This window comes from Patagioenas fasciata, chromosome 12 (assembly GCF_037038585.1).
Source record: "Patagioenas fasciata isolate bPatFas1 chromosome 12, bPatFas1.hap1, whole genome shotgun sequence".
Classification (NCBI taxonomy): Eukaryota; Metazoa; Chordata; class Aves; order Columbiformes; family Columbidae; genus Patagioenas; species Patagioenas fasciata.
In genome coordinates this window covers 7838523-7854222 of record NC_092531.1, presented here as the reverse complement: position 1 = coordinate 7854222, position 15700 = coordinate 7838523, and the positions used below count along the sequence as shown (strand labels likewise).

Genomic DNA, 15700 nt, shown 5'->3' with positions numbered 1-15700 from the left:
CTAAATAGCTTATAAATAAAGGTTGGTTTAACAGACCTATCATATTGAGATACCGAAGACAGGATCTTTTAGGAAAAAATTGAAGGACAGATAGCATGAGAAACAGGGAATGCTTCAGGACAGGAAAACTACTTTCTTGAATCAAAGATGAACAAGTTTTTGAAAAAATATTCCATTACCAAGTAATTTCCTCCCCTCTCCCCTTTTTTTTAAATGCACATTATGCTTCTTTAACAACTGGTAAAAAAGGAACACTCTCCTGCAATTCACAAAACAGACGTGTGCAAACCAAGCATAATGAACTTCAGAGAATACTCAGAGAGAAGTGTTAGGCAGCATCCAAAGGCTAGAAAAATAGCTGCCAAGTACAGGCAGGCCAAAGCACAGTGCACTCTCATCCAGGAGCAGAGCACTTCTGACTCCTACGGGACCAAGACTATCAGTGAGTTTAGATTAGTTCAGGCAGCTATACACTTTTAACGCATTTTACCACTAAGTTGTGCAGTGCTGCAGATGGCAGGCAGAGCACACATTTTATAGGGCAGAACTAATTTCTCCTGTTTCCAACAAGAGCATGGCCCATTTCAAAAGTCCCAAGGAATACCCATGCTATAGTGTGATATGTAATTGTAGCACACAAACTTTCACCCATGTAAGGAATCATTCTATTCATTTTCCATTCAATTACTATGCCTCTCTTGTACAAAAATACAGTAAAACATGAGCCATAAAAATTAAAGACACAAACTTCTTTCCCCTCTCTGCTTTTAGAGGAAATGTCTTACTGAAAGAAAAGATTGCTTTACTGTGTCCAGGCCAATTGTTTTCCTCTTTGGATTAGAGAGATGGATTATAGCAGCTCATGCTGAGCTAGCACTGGTGCAGCTGGACTTTGATACTAGTTGCCAGGCTGGCTAGTTTACAGCTAACTCAGGTATAGCTGGACAAGCGGCAGTCTGCAATGCAGCAGCAAATTAACTATTTAACTCAAACCAAAATCCTTTTTCCCTACTTACTGAGAAACAGCAGCTGACAAACTATGGATTTGGCATTCTATCACATGCAATAAGATTTGCTGCAAGTATCTAAAAATATACTTCATGGCTGACAGCCCAAGGAACTGATCAATTAAAGTTCAAGAGATGCATTTTACAGTCCAGATGTTCTCAAACTGGGCTCCATCGACAACTTACAGAGATGGTTGGTCACATTATGCTGATTTTTTTCCCCTTTGCTGTACCAGTTTGTGTCCAAAAGATAAAAAGTACACCGACAATTCTTAAAAAAAATTCTCCTTAAACATTTTCTCCTTTTGCTACAGTTAGCATAAAAATATCACAGCAAATCAATAGGATGAGAAGCTGTCCCAGAGACAACTTGCTGTACAGTGTGAATCAAACTTGAACCTCTGCTGTAGTATGACCTTAACAAGAGCTCTGAAAGCACGAAAATTACAGGATCCACATGTACATACATAAACTCTAGATAATAACAAAAATTCCACAGAGCAAACACTCTTTTCCTAACATGACCCACACACTTCTTCAGTAGATCTGGTATCAAAACTTGGGCAAAGACAGGGAAGAGCAAGAGCTCTTAATTGCTTATTTAAGGAAAAACCTGGTAGGATTTTGTAGGCAAGTGGATTGCAACAGTGTTACTCCATCTTAATTTATTAAATACTCATGCCTGAAAGGTTTCCTCCAACACTCCGGTTATAAATGCTCATAAAAATTAAAAACTATACCTTGGGGAAGAGATGAGAACTAATTTAAACACGTGTTTATCCATGCACTGAAACAAACACAAAACTATCTCAAAACTGACAAGAATCTAAGCTTGGATACAACACTATCATGTGTCTTGTATAGGGGATACCTGGACATGGACATACCTGTATCTTCATCCATCTTTTCATTTGGATGTTAAATTAAGAATTGGCAACTTGACTGCCACTAACACCAAACGCCATCATAGGCGAGAAGGGAAGCAGCTAGGTCCAGCACGTCAAATCAGTAGCTGTTGCTACATATCTTTCCTTGCTCAAATCACAAGAATCCTTCTAGTTCAGTCCTTTGGGGGTGAGAGGAAGAAAGTGCTTAGACTGATATAAGGAAAGTAATTATAAATTAAGTACCATGTAGCTTCATTGCCTATAGCAGAGAAGTGAAAAACAGGTCACATACAAAACCTTGATATATCATTTTTTATTTTGATCTTTTGGCTTTCAAGTCCTTCCTTTCTCCTTCCCTTGCAAAGGCACACACTTCTCATAGGAGTGCAAATCTGTAAGCACCCCAACATAGTCTCTGAGGCTGTTTTGTTGCATTTCCCAGAAAGCAGCCTTAATTTTGCCAAGTCAGAAAAATCATTGATCCGTCATCCTTGCTACATGCTATAAAGCAGAGGACTAAAGCAAAGTTCAAGTGTTCATTGTTTTTCCTTGGAAAAGTGCTCTGCCACTTCAGTCTGTTCCATCTCTCCTTCCCTAAACTGGAGAACTTTTACCCTTGGTTTCATGTCTCTGCTCCAGTCACAGGGCTGCTTGGTGGCAGCAGAACATGCATTTACCTTCTGGGCTTCTTTCAACCCTTAATCCAGACAAACTCCTTGCTCTTATTGAAATACTGGTATGCATTTGGATTCTTTCCCTGAACACCAACAAGTCAGACTCTTGCCCATCATTTCACTTCATTCTCAAGTAACCATTTTTAATGTAAGCCACAGCATTCTATCAATTTCTGCAGTGAACATGAATTTGTTTTCACCTAGAATTTCATGTCTTCGCAACACGGATCAACAGCTTAATGCATTGCCCACTACACCAGCATTTCAGACAACACTCAGCTAGCAGATTCTTTTACAGACATGCTACCAAATCATCCCAACTCACAAGTATTGCTGTGGCTAAAGACGGGGTTCGGTTGAGAAGTCGAGAAGCTACTTCCTTAGTTCACCATGAGTTTTGATGTTGTCTGAAGGGCTACAGAGATCATGGTCACTGTCTTCTTTGTCCCTATTTTTCACATGTCTTTTGGCAGCTACACAGAGCAGACAGATTCCTTTATGTATGATAAACACTACAATCACTGGCATCTCCTTAGGGAAGGCAAAGAGTGCTGACCACAGCTAAATGGCTATATGGCTCACACTGCAAACACAACTCCTCCACTGCAAGGCAAACTGATGTACTGCAGGCTAGACAGCCACAGATACAGAACACACATTTTGATTAACTGAGTATGCTTCACTTGCTACAATGAAACTATTACTTTGAGTGAGTTTGATCACTTTTGTGAAACACAGACACTAGGGCATGAAGTCCTCCTTCTCTTGACAAAATGAACTGTGCAAGTCTGTACTTCCCAGTCAATTTATCCAATGTACCTTAGTCCTTATGTAAAGGTGTGAAGCAGAAGAAAGTTTGCTTCACCTGTTCACTCAGTCTATTAAATCTCTCCACCAAGGCAGTCTGTACTAACAGTGTTTTAAGATAGGGATGTGGATCATTTCTCACTAGATGATACACTTACTTCACTTAACCCAGCAAATATCAACCTGATACTAGCTGACACCAGTCACCTAGACACTCCAATAACTGGCTGCATTTCCAAGTGTGTCAAAGAAATAATCAATCAGTCTATGTCTGCTAGTTCACTGCATCCAACGCTTTCGTATCCAGGCCTTGGTAGGTTACCAGCTACTTTGACTGCAGTCCTCCCCTTCCCCCCGAAAAAGGGAAATCATCTTTGACTGAAAGAAGTTCTTCAAAAGCAACAAGTCTATCTAATCTTCAGAATGAAACAGTGCATCCAGATTGGGAGCAACATTCACCCACTACAGGAAAAATGGACTGAGTCTCTTTCCATAATTCCCAAATTTCAGAAGGACACAAGGGAATTGTACTGATGAGCATTTTTAATGAAGAGTGAAAATAATAAAAGAAATAAACAAATAGGCAACAAAAACACCCTTACAACTGGACACTATGTAGCTCAATATTCAAAGGGTTATGAGAGTCCCTGAGCTCCTATTTCTCCAGCTTTTGAGGGAATCCTTTGCCTGGCACTCCAGGCCTTCCCAGCGTTTCAAAGAATACCTTCATTTACACATCAAAACTCCTCTGCTTTCTGGCAGGATAGGAAGCCTGGGTACCAGCCTAAAAGCAGCACTTCAGGATAACTGTTATAGTCTGCTGCTTAGCCAGAATCATGTTGTTTTACCTGCACAACAATTACCTTTTCTACAGCAGAATAATAGATGGAAGAAAATGGTCAGTTTCTTCAAACTAAAAATTTTTTTAGTATCTTTAACTAAATTCAACCTTTTCCTAATGGACTCAAGAGTCTACGGTGACCTGATCCTGACTTCTAAGACCGTGGAGAAACTGCCTTATCAGTTATTTCTGTCTCACAAGCAGCAGACTACTAAAGGAATTCTTCCTCATTTTCACATTAGAAAACAATAGCAGGGAGCCAAGTTTTGTAAAGATATCCATGAACCTGAGTGTGTCACAGTTACATCCGTCACAGATTTATCCTTCAACAAACTCCTGAGTATTTAAATACAATATTTCAAAAGACTTCAGTACAAGTCACACAACTCTGTGCATTTGAAAAAAAAAAAAAACAACCACTACACACTAACTAGTCCCTGAAGTTCTTTGATTTAGGGGCCAAAAGCAAACCTTTCGGTTTTTCTGTGCCTTTGTTGCGTGGGTTTTATTTTTTGCTTGGTTGGGGTTTTGTTTGTTTTTTCTCCTTTTGAATTGAAAAAAAATTCCGCTGAGCACAAGTCTTTCAACATTTCACATAAGAACAATCTCCATGCAGCTCAGCAGACACTACCATTCAGATGCAGACAGCAGAGCTGGCTGTCCTCAGTGATACTGCTACTACAGACATCCAGCTGTAGATCACCAATAGATAGGCCACCAATAAATGTTTCCTTCTCCCAAAAACTACTCAGTATTCCCACTCTCAGCCTAGTTTCACAGCTGTGTACTGAGGGTTAGATTTCCATTTTAAAATACTCAGAAGATCTATTAATTGCACAGAATATCTGTTCAAAAACAGTTAAGAGCAAGTCTCAGATTCAGGTTTTCTTGAAAAACTTACAATGAACCTATTTCTCATTGCCTGCTTCAGTACAGGGCAAAAGCTTTCCTATTTCTCATTGTCTGCTTCAGTACAGGGCTAAAGCTTTCTAGAAAGCAATCTACAGTCTTAAAAAATTGACTCTTAGGGAAAAAAAAGACAAGAAATCCCAATGCTATGCTAAAAACTTGACTGCACTTCCATTCAAAATAAAATAAGCACTTTAAAGAATGCAGTGAACAAACTCTAGCCACTCTCCTCCCCAAAGCCAAAACTACTCTCACCAGTACACAAGCACTTCCATCTCACAGTGCACTGCAGCACTGTCCTACATAATAAATACGCACATAGCAATCAAAAGTGTGGATCCCTGAACTAAGCAGGAAGAAAGATGGTTTCAGCTAAATTACTTGCTTCTGACTCTGGTTTTATTACCACCTCTTCCAGTTTACAAGATTACAGAAATTTCCATGTGGCTATATGAGAAACAAACTGTTGACTGACAAAGCAGACAATGTATGAAAGTTAGCTGTCATATATATAAAATAAATTTTAAAATTACTTTTGGAGGTACTTTTATCTTCAGGTAAGATCTCAGCATATTATATACACAGCCTAATTGCTTTTTCAGTGGTACTCCTTTAGATAACTACAAGAAAGTTATTAAGATTTCAATGTTAGTAATGTGAAATCTGATGACAACAAAAATGTACAATGCTCATGCTACCAGAGGCAATAAGACTTCTCTTTACCAGTGTTGATCCTTGATACACAGATAAGCAGGAGTATCTGAATAAACTCAAATGTGCAAGACCTAAATTAACAAAGATTCTTAAAAGTGTCACACTTAGTCACTTAACCTACTACTGACCAAAGCGTTTAGTATCTGCCATGCATTTAAAGAGACTGCTGTGCTAGGATGCAAAATGTCAACAGAATTTTTAATGACACATATACAGTACTACCTACATAACTAAGGTTTTCCATCTATCACCATTCACAATGTTCTCATTAAAATGTATTTAGATTGCAAATCCCCTGGGACAGGATGTGTCTTTTATCTGTAATTTAACAGTCTACACCACAATGAGAATCCTGGTCATTTTTGCTTTAAATACCAGCATAGCACAAGTATTTTTTAAGGTAGAAGAAGATTAAAAATATTCAGAAAACACCCTTTGTGTTCACTCTCTGTGCTTAATTCCCATTTACAGTTCAGAATAAACACTTCAGCTGTCATTTTATTAGCAGTTTTACCTACATAAGAAATTCAAGATGGGGCCAAACTTGCCTGCATGACAATTTCACAGTAAGTGGCAACCAGATGGACAGCACGCTGCCATATGCTCTCCTTTGCTGAAAGGTAGGAAAGTGAGCAAATATGAATCAGAAAAAAAAAAAAAAGGAAAGAGTGTGGGGAGACAAATATCTCTGCAGTATGCCCATTAATTCATGTACACAGAACCATACACAAACTTCTCTGTGCCTTGTACTTTAGGATCTGAACTGCAGGGAAGCAATGGCAATGATTAGGGGGCAGCTAGGGAACAGCTGTTGTCTCCAGCATAATCCTTGCTAGGCAGGTACGCATTATTCCCTAATATAGGGAAGGGATGAGAAAAAAGACATCACTCCATAGGGTCAGCCTCTGGAAGCTGACACTTCTCCCAAGGCAGCACCAAGAGGCTCAAAAGCTGTACCCTCTCTGCAGCCTCCTCTGAATTTCTTTTTGCCCAGAGATAACGTGTCAAAAACTTTTAAGTAAAGCTTGATGCTATCCAAGTCTTGCATTGCTCTTTCAGTTGGAGCAGACAAGCTGGTCATATTATAATGTCTCCAAGCGGTACCTGCCCTTTTGAGCTAGTCCTAAAAATAACACCTTTCAAAGTTAAACTTATCTATTTAATTACACTACTGCTCAGAAAGTCCTTCTTCTTAAGACCAAACAGGGGAGAGGGGGGGACGACAAACAAGAAAACACCACCACCACCACCAAACAAACAAACAAAAAAAGCATTCAGATTTCTGGAGGTGGCAGCTGGTAATGCAAGTAGAAAAACAGTAAATATGTGCAAGAAAAATCTTTGAGGTTGCTTTTGTTTGAGACACTTGTGCAAGTTAACATATGAACCTTGACCCGTTTTTCACTTTACTGTTAAAAAGATGTTTTCAAAGCAGCCAAATTTTATCAATCCAGATAAGAATGTAATTATTTACTAGATGTGGGTTGTAAAATCCAGGCAGCTATTATATACAGAGAAAAATTATGGTCTGCTTGCTGAGACACACCACATGCCTCATGTTTACAACCTGGATGTTTGTTAACTTTAATTATTAGAGACAGGAGCTCCTTAGTTCACTTTAGAGAACAGCTTTTTAAAAAATTTGTGCCATTGGCTAAATTGACTGGTAGTCCAAACAGTGTACTTTTCTATAAGAAATTATTTTATACACTTGAACAAAAGTATTTAAGGCAAAATACTAAAATAATTCAACAGCAAATGTCTCGCCAACTTCAATAAAATCTGTATTTTGCTATTTTTATACCTAAATTTTCATTTTCTATTAGTGGAAAAAGCTGGTAGGCACACTTCAATATCAGACAAGAAATACTTTCCACTACAAAGACTTTCACAACTTCGAGAAGCTCTGACACTTGCCTCATTTGGAGGCAGCCTTTGATGTTGCCTGGAATAGCAGAGATGCTCTTTGTCTTATGGCAATCCATTCAAGTTAAACTGAACTGTTTTCTTACACCTACCTGCTTTTTTTAATCAAGTATTTGGTGGCCTCTCAAAAAAAGAAAATCAAACGGACACGAAGTCCATGTACACAATGGCTGGGCAGCTTGTCCCTCTGACAGAACAGCGGCAGACAGTGTGCTATGGAACACTGACAGGTTGCTGAAGCAAAAAAGCAGAGTGGCAGGACAGACAGCAGAAAGGAGGATGAAATAGGTCAGATTTCACCCACTGTTTCCCTAGATAAAGCACAGACCCTGAAGGTCCTTCCTCATTCACAAAATAACAACCTTACCAAGCAAGGCAATTACCTGAATTAGGAATCACTACTGAAGGCTCAAATCCCACTTAGGGATTTCTTAAGGTCAACAAGGGAAGTTTATACCTTGATAAAATGTTGTTTTACAACAAGAAAAATAAAAATGTCACTTAAAAAACCACAATACTAAGAGGTTGTGTGTTAGGAACTAATTTGCAAGGTGGTTATTTGGTTTGAAAGTTAACCTATTGAAAATTAGGAAGCATATTTAAAAGAGCCTATAACTTAAGCTCCATTTGGACTGATCCTCTTTTTAACTGTTAAGATCACATACTGTTTTTCCTGTAAATCATTGGCTCATTCAGTGAACAGCATAGCTCACAACACAGGACTACATTTATACAACCTTAAACTAGACATTTTCCCACTTACAGGTCTGACGTTGCAACCAAAACATTTGAACATATATTTTTAAATTTAGCTTTGTTTGCGTATAATGCTATAGGTGCACATGGTGCTCTACATGACACAATATATAGCGATCGCAATGAAAAATTTTACAGTTGAAATATATCAAAGCAACATTGAGCCTTAGACAAGATAAGATGGTAGGGAGACAGAGGGACAATCTCTTTATGCTTTAAGTATTATGATTTTGAATAAAGCAAGAAATAAGCCAACATTACATGTTACAATGCCTAGCTAATGACAAAAGCATCATTAGAAAGCCTCCATTGCTACCTGAGTTTACTAGAAGGCCTATCTTTCATTATACTCATGCAAAACCAGCGATTTCAACAGGATTACATGGATGTAACACAGCTCATTGTGACCTTACAACTAAAATAAGAATTAAACCCTAATACATCACTCTTGTCAAGCCAAATCCTAAGCCTAGCAAATAGGGGGACTGAAATATGACAGAGAGACTGAAGCAAACCTACTGCTAGCTTTCACCTAGCCTCTGTCCCCAATGTACCATCTACGAATTTGGTGGAAAAAAGCTTTCTATTCACCTTGGGAAAGGACTCTCGAGTAAAAAAATTCACAACAGTTAAGTTTCATCCCACAGGGACAACAAACCAATATTTCCTATTTTTCTCTCGAAGATGGAATTTCACCAGCTATCCTCATGTTCACCTACACTACAAAAATACTCCTAAAAGCATTTAGAGAGTTCAGAATTTTTTGCAAACTCCCCGTTTTCCAACATTGCACATTCCAGACTTGCCCTTCATACTGTTCAACCTAGTGAGTGCACGGCAAATGAGTTTCCACAGCACACAGTATCAGGCTAGAACCAGTGAGGAGAAGAAAAGGAGGAATCAAATAATGGTCTTCTTCTCACATACCAACTAGCACTGAAGACTCTGCAAACAGCACTTGGCTGACACTTTTGATGATAACACACAAGGCAGAAGGGACTCCAGCTCACTCTCCTATGTCAATATTGTTTCTGCAGTACCCACAAGGACCAAGTATTTTCCCTTGTTAAGTAACCCCATTGTCCAGGAAGCAGATGAGTTGAGCACCACTACACCAACACAACACCCTATTTGTTGCTCACGGAGAGTTTTACACCACATAACACAATTCAGTTAACTGTTGTTCTCTTGGCAGATAATGCAACTAATTTACATGAATACTGATGATATATTATAGGTAAATTTTAGTCACATCAGGATTTCATAGGGCAATGCAGTTTCTCCTAATTTAGATGTAGTCACATGTAATAACACTGAAACCACGCTCTTGATAGTGCTTGAGGTTTTGCTAGTTCTGTGCCTCTGCTAAAAGTAATCTGTGATGCAATATTACTGCAGAGTCAGAACCTGCAGCGTATAGACCATAAGAGACGAAACATCAGGCTGCCAGGTAGGCAGGTTTCAGGGAGTCACCACTGAACCCAAGTTGGAATAAGAGCACAGGAGTACCTGGGGCTGGGAAAGGGGATGTATAATTAGCTGTATGCATCTTTTATAAGGCACTTTCAGAATTATAATCATGCATACACAAAACTAACCTTTGGGAACAGACACAGTGATAGGGAAAACAGCTATACTGTGCATTATGTTCTGCATTTATGCTGTCAGTCACAACCTGAAAATATTTCAGCCGAGTAGCAGGCTTGCACTAGCTCACGCACTGCAAGCACACATAGCTCACATCTTAATTTTCGTACTGACCTTTTCATAAACTGGTTGGAATTAAGATCTTCACCTCACCTGCTGCTCTAGTTCTGAAGCTGGAATAGCTGCTGTGTACTCTTGCTACATGTCATCTTTGCCTACTTTTTTCTTTAGCATAGTCACTACGTGCTAACTACACCTAACTTTTTGTACAACTTACACCTCTTTTCACCTTCCAGGTAAAAACCTCACCTTGCACTGAACAAAGGCAAGCCAATTTTACAATTCAATGGGTAGCATCAGGACAGACCTGCAAAACTCCACTTTGTTCAGAAATTGACAGGAACGAGTATGTGTGTGCATTGCTTCAGCAATGTGGACTCTTTACTCATATAGTCACTTCACTGACTGCAAGTATACTTTTACCAGCATTTAGGAACCATAACACGTTTGAAGCAGTACACGCTTGCTTCTTACTCTGCATCCTCTGTAAATGAGACGTATTCTTTCTCTGCACAGAGTATACTGCCTTACAATAGAGATACAGTTCACTAGATCAAGTAACAGCTTCTCCCATACAAGATAATAGTTGCAAAATGTTAATCACAATACCTTGTTACAAAGCACTTACGTGCTACTATCGTACAGTCTTATTTATAATCCTTCCCTAAGATGACCATGCTGCTAACAACCCTTTTACAAGTGTCCTGCAGGAACTTGCAGCATCTTTACAAAAACCACCAGAAAACCACTGAGTATCATCTCACTCGATCCATATTGGTGAAATAATGTTTTACAGCACATTAAAAATAGACAGGTAGATTACCATTCTTCATTTATGCAAATTCAGTATTAAGACTTGCAAAACACATAGGAATCCCGACTGACGCATCAAAACCCAGCAATTTCTGACTCAATATTCCTGTTACATGACAGGTGCCCTGTGTTCAGACAAATGAGGCTTTTCTGCCGACTGCATTCACAGCTGTAAATATCCCTACATCATTACCCATTGTACTTCTTTTACCTATACAATCTTTTGCAGCTGTTACAATGGTATCAGGTGCATGCCCTATTTAATACAAAGCTTGTAGGTTGGTTTGCTCTCAAACCCACCTAAAAGAACAATGATATTCTGCTTGAGACACATTTAGCAGATCATTTTCCTAACTTCATAATACTAACAAACTTTGAAACCATGCATGTTCATGTTCTATTTTCCTTAAGTAAAGTTACCATAATATGCTATTCTCTTATAGCACACAAACCCTCACAGGTTACAGATTTCACTTCTATAGATATAACAAAAAAGGCCTATTAAGTTTCTTACATTTTTACAAAAGGCAAACCAAAAATTCCCTGGTTAAGAGCAGCCTAAAAGGATTTCAGCTTCCAAAAAGACACTACTGTTCCTTTTCTCATTGTGGCAAACAATGATGCCAGTCTGGTACAGAAGGTTTCCAACAGGAGCTGCAGCATCTTATACACTTATAGCATTCTCAGTGAAGAAATCGTTCAAGTGGCCGTCTCGCAGAGGTATTACACGTCAGGTGGGATTTCACACAAAGAATAAAGGCGACTTTTACGCTAAGGTATTATCGGGGTTATTTGTATTCCAGAACCGCACACCAGAAGTTGGCAGCCCGCGCCAGTCCTGAGGCGCAGGATCCGTGGGGGTCTGGCTGTGGGGGGTGACCACCCGGCGAGCCCCCAGGCGCCCCCCCTGAGGGAGCAACGCCTCCCCGGCGCGCACCGAGGCGGCCGCGGCCCCGCACCACAGGCGGGCACAGCCCGGAGACCTCCCACCCCCGGCCCGCGCCGCCCCGTCCGTATCCCGGCCGACCCGGTGGAAGGGTGCTCCGGCCCCGCCGCAGGCCGGCCCGCGGCTAGGCGCCCCAAAACGCCCCCCCGGCCCCGCCGCCAGGAAGTTGGCGGAAGGCGGCGCCCGCTATCAAACTTTGTCCACCACGGAGCGGCTCCCCGCGCCCCGTCCGCCAGCGCGGCCCCGCCAGAGCGGCGCTGGGACCCCGACGGGCCGCTCTGCCCGCCCCCGGGGGCGGCCCGCCGCGGCGGCAGGGCGTACGGCGGCACCGGGAGGCGGAGGGGGGTCCCCAGCGCCGCGCACGGCCGCGCCGGGGCACGGCACGGCACATACCTGCTGCCCGCAGCGGCGGCACCCGCGCAGCCCCGCTCCGCCAACGGTCCGGCGCGCGCCCCGCGGGGGAGGGGGACTGCCTGCGCGCGAGCCCGTGCGTGCGCGCCCGCCCTCCCCTCGCGGGTCGCCTAGGAAACAACGGGCCGTCGCTCAGGCCGGTGAGCAGCAGGGGAAGGGGGGGAGGCGGTTTAAAGGGGGCGCGCGCGCGTGCTCGTCCCGCGTCACGTGGGCGCCGCCAAGCCAATGGCGGCGGCGCGGGGCGGGAGCTGTAGTACTACGGGCTGGGGAAGGTGAGGCCCCGGGGGGCGGAGCGCCCGCCACAGCTACCGCCCCCCACAACGAGAGGACGCAGGGCAGGAGCCGTGGTGTTGCGATCGCCGACCCCCGAGACAGAGCCGGCAGGGGGGACCCCAGTGTGCGGGGCCGCGGGGTGAGAGGACCCCGGAGTGAGCGGCCGCTGCAGCCCGGGGGCAGCGGGGGCCGGTTTTTGTCGGGGCGGCCGCCCCGTAAGGCGCGCCGGGGCTTTAACAACGTTTTTCTTAAAGTTCTGCCTGTTCTTTTTGTGTTTTGTTCTGTTTTTATAGACACCGGGATTACATAACTGCGTACGGAGAGAGCAGCTGCAAGATTACACGATGCAGATTAGAGATTACGTTGATTCAGCAGATTGTCCTGTGCATGTCTGAGAAAGATTACACCAGCAGAGTTAAGAATACCCATTTGCTGTGGTAAGCCGCCGCTTAAGGAGGACAAATTAACTCAATAGAAAATTAAACGCAGAAAAAAGGAAAATAAAAAAACCCTCAAGGTCAAGCACATGCTTTAAATGGACAAAATAAAAATAATAATTAAAAAAGAGATTGTAATTCAAGTTTTAACAGTTCTCTTTCCTATGCTGAACTGCTATACAATTGCTGGCATTGGCAGCAATCAGTTATTACTGTCTGGATGACATTTAAGATTAAAAAATCAAAATCACTGTTATGAAGACTATTTACATTGGCTTCCTGATCACTACTAAGTAAGAGTAAATGATATATATCTTTTTAGTATTTCACAATTATTTAAGTGATATTGGTCTATTTTATAAAATGTCCATGTGCTACACTGTCTCCTTGTACGCCAGTTTGTAATATGGATTTTTTGAGTTCTGATTTTTGGATCTGAGATTACTGCCATTTGAGGGCTGACATTCTGATGTCAGCTATCTACTTTATCTACCACTGAGATATGAATAAAAATTAATCACACAATAAGAACCTTTAAGTTCTGTTAAATTTCAGTTGATTTCTTAGGCACTTTAGAGATGAAACTTGGCATCAAATGTGCCATAGATGAAATCAGTAACCCACAGAATGCAAGAACAGTGTTGCAGGTTTTCTTTCCAGCCTCGAGAGTGTTGGGGTTTTTTAATGTAAGTGTGTTCTAAAATTTATTATTCACACACACAGAAGCAGGCAGAAGCTCAAGAATGGAATCTCTATCTCAGAATTACAAATATGTAGTATGACTACAAGTAGACACATTTGACAGAAGCCTCAACTGAAATGTAGCTTTGCCAACTTCTGTATGAATATCTCATACAGCAGAACTGGGATTTCAATGGGAATGTGCAGTTGGTGGCAAACTACTTATGAAATTTTAGGAACGGAAGGTTTTCCCTTAAATTTACTGTAATGTCTCACATTGTGATTTCAATGTCATGATAACATTTTACCAGCTGTTTTAGTATATAATTAATCCTAGACATACTTCAATGGATAAAATCAAAATGTAAAAATTTTTTGCTGTAGGCAGTCCTAAGACAAGAGGACTTGGTCACTTGTTGTCATTTCAGAAAACAGTAATGAAAATAATTTTGAACAACTGTATTCAAAAAAGGTACCTGACCTGTTAATTACAAATCTGTTGAGATTTTTAAGCTATTGAGCATCTGCCTTCACTTCTGTCTTTTGTTAGAGTTCCTTTACATTGTGGCTATCCCATCTTAAAAAAACCCCTCAGTGTGTAAATTTGAGTAATACGTTATCCTTAGGACAAATTTGTTGTAATAGCTCACCTTGAATTCTTCCTTATTGAGATCCCTGTTTGTTCCAGGCAGCTTGATGGATATTTTATGATGCCTGATGATTTTCTGTGCTAAAATCGGTTATGAGCTTCATATGGTAAGAGTACTGGAAGTTATCACCTAGGTAAGAAATAAACAGACTTCTTTTAACAACACTTCAGGACAGTTTCTGGGTCTTGGAGAAAATAAAAGGCATAGGCTACTAACTGCTTGATAGATATCAAGGACACATCTCAGGAGGAAATTTATGTTTAATTAGCCTACTAAGCAGATAGTGCAATTTTAAATTCGTTTTTCACAACACAAATATTTGAGCTCAGTATTGGGGCAGAGATTTTACTTCTTTTGGATTTGAAAAAAGAATACATAGTGCAGTAAAAATCCTACTCTTGAAGACAGCTGTAAGGTGCAACTTAATCTAAATGAACAAACAAGGTATATTTGAAATAGCCATGTGACTGAAATGATCTGCTTTAATTTGGAGGAGAGTTTATATTGAGATTAATTTTAAGAATGTTTGGATAGCAAAGAACCATAAAACAAACCCCAAATCATTATGCAGTGCTTTCTTTTTATCTGCCTGTACTCATTAAGACTTCCAGTTATCATCTTTTGGGGATACTGCATCTCATGGATGCTTAGGGTAGTTAGCCATTAAAAGTACACAAAAATAAGTGGCAGTAAGGGTTCTGTTTTAAGTTTGTAGGGAGTGAGACACACAGGTTCATTTAAAGACAAATCTAATGAGTTCAAAAGACTTGTTCCAGCCAGCCTCCAATATGGCCAGATACTAGCACATATTTTTGGTAAAGAGCTGAACCCATTGCAGTTTCGAGTCTGAGTCCTCAGTTTGCCCAGAAATCCAGTAACAGTTTCCCCCCTGACCCCCCAAAAAAGGAAAAAAAACCCCAAAAAACAACACAGTATTCTTTCCCTTAGTGTTTTAGTGCCCAAAGAAGTGTGACAGTGTATGAACTGTGTGTCTCAATCTGTGCTTTCTCTGCTACAGAATAGTTAACCAGTATTTCCATGACATTTGCAGCATTCAGTGTGACACACATGCACACAAAGTTCATGCTTCATTTGGCAAAGTACTTGAACATGCTTTAACTTAGTGATTCAGGCTACAGCTAACTCTAAACATGTTATTTTAATCCTTCCCTAAACTCAAGCCTTTGTTAATGCATTCAGACTACAAAAATAAATATGCATAAGACATTCAAGTAACTGAAGAGGCTGAAATAATATCAGT

The 15700-nt window shown here is 40.9% G+C and overlaps 1 protein-coding gene across 5 annotated transcripts in view; it reads left to right on the top strand.

Annotated features, from left to right (window-relative positions):
* The window catches only part of NRG4 (neuregulin 4), a 47461-nt gene that overhangs the window by 8076 nt on the left and 23685 nt on the right, over positions 1-15700 (top strand). Inside the window, exons 1-3 of one of the 5 annotated variants that reach the window (XM_071813789.1) lie at positions 12439-12538; positions 12965-13108; positions 14478-14572. The gene's annotated coding sequence lies outside the window, so the exon portion shown is untranslated. Of the gene's footprint in view, positions 1-12438; positions 12539-12670; positions 12811-12964; positions 13109-14477; positions 14573-15700 lie in introns of those variants that run through there. The other 4 variants (XM_071813790.1, XM_071813787.1, XM_065847448.2 and 1 more) reach the window with 4 other exon arrangements.